Raw genomic sequence first — 1,464 nt, 5'->3', positions numbered from 1 at the left:
TTTTGTCCCAGATTACGATCCCCAAACTTTAAGCTCTGGAGAGAGGGGGCTTTGGGTTTCACAATGAGAGACAGCATGCAGCCATTCTAAGAAATCATCTATGTTGTTTTACTGGGGTAGAAAGAACAGCGTCCTCTGTGCTTCTGTAAATAGTTGATTTCATTTGCCAGGTCATGTTCAAAGGATCTCATTTTCAAAATGAGTCTGCAACATGGAAATAGAAACATGTCTTCCCTCATTTCTTTGTCTGGTGAAATAACAAAGGAAAATGGCTGTGTTTGAGAGAAGTGGTTTTATTACAAATAAAAGGAGGTTTTTTTTTATTAACCAAAAAACTGTAGGCAAATCTGAGGGAGCCCATGACCTTGAAGAGATCATGCCAGTGTGCTCGCTTCACCAGCCCATAATCTGAAATTGGAAAATAGAGGCCCACTGGGGTAAGCACCCAACTCTTGGTTTCAGCTCAGGTCACGATCTCAGGGTCATGAGATGGAGTCCCGTATCAGGCTCCGTGCTCAGCATGGAGTCTGCTTGGGGATTCTCTCTCCCTCTTCCTCTGTACCTACCACTCATGCTCTGTCTCTCTTTCTCTAAAACAAACAAATAAATCTTTAAAAAAATTCTTAAAAATTAGAACAATACACAGAAGATTAGCAAGGATGTGCAAGGATGGTACGTAAATTTGTCAAGTATTCCATATTTTTATTTGTGTACTCCTGAAACTAATATAACACTGTACCTTAATTATACCAGAATTTTAAAAATAAATAAATAAATGAATTTTAAAAAGATCATGCCAGTGGATTTTTTTCAAAGATTCAGACACATTTCTGTGTAAGAAATGGAAACCAACTTACAGGGAATAAGCTCTACTGCGACATTAAAAACATATATACTGGGGCGCCTGGGTGGCTCAGTCGTTAAGCGTCTGACTTTGGCTCAGGTCAGGATCCCAGGGTCCTGGGATCGAGCCCCGCATCGGGTTCCCTGCTCCACGGAAGCCTGCTTCTCCCTCTCCCACTCCCCCTGCTTGTGTTCCCTTTCTCGCTGTGTCTCTCTCTGTCAAATAAATAAATAAAATCTTTTAAAAAAATAAAAATAAATAAAAATATATATACTAAGCTAATCCGTAACTGGTTTATTATGTTTCATGATCTTTTTCTGACCTCTGAAAGTGGCATTTAATATGATCAAACACAATGGGATTCTTGTTAATGACCCATTCATGTTGAGCCAATCATATCATTGTCTTGGGCGGGGGGCGGGGGGGGGGGGCTCTTTCCTTAACCAAATGAAATCATGATTCACCATCTACTGAAGAAAGTGCACATTCAGAATGAAGTACTGCCAAGTACACAGACCCAGGACACTCACAAAGAAGCCCTCTGTGCGGACACCCACCATCTACCTACTCCCAGGTGGTTCCCTCCAGTTTATGACCTCACATAAGGCAACAGATAGTTC

The 1,464-nt window shown here is 41.1% G+C and overlaps 1 pseudogene; it reads left to right on the top strand.

Moving 5' to 3' along the window:
• Positions 1-608: 608 nt before the first annotated feature.
• LOC113930047 lies at positions 609-704 on the top strand (annotated as a pseudogene).
• Positions 705-1,464: the final 760 nt, after the last annotated feature.

The sequence above is a fragment of the Zalophus californianus genome, chromosome 5 (assembly GCF_009762305.2).
Source record: "Zalophus californianus isolate mZalCal1 chromosome 5, mZalCal1.pri.v2, whole genome shotgun sequence".
NCBI classification, from domain to species: domain Eukaryota; kingdom Metazoa; phylum Chordata; class Mammalia; order Carnivora; family Otariidae; genus Zalophus; species Zalophus californianus.
This window is presented reverse-complemented; position numbering and strand designations above follow the sequence as displayed.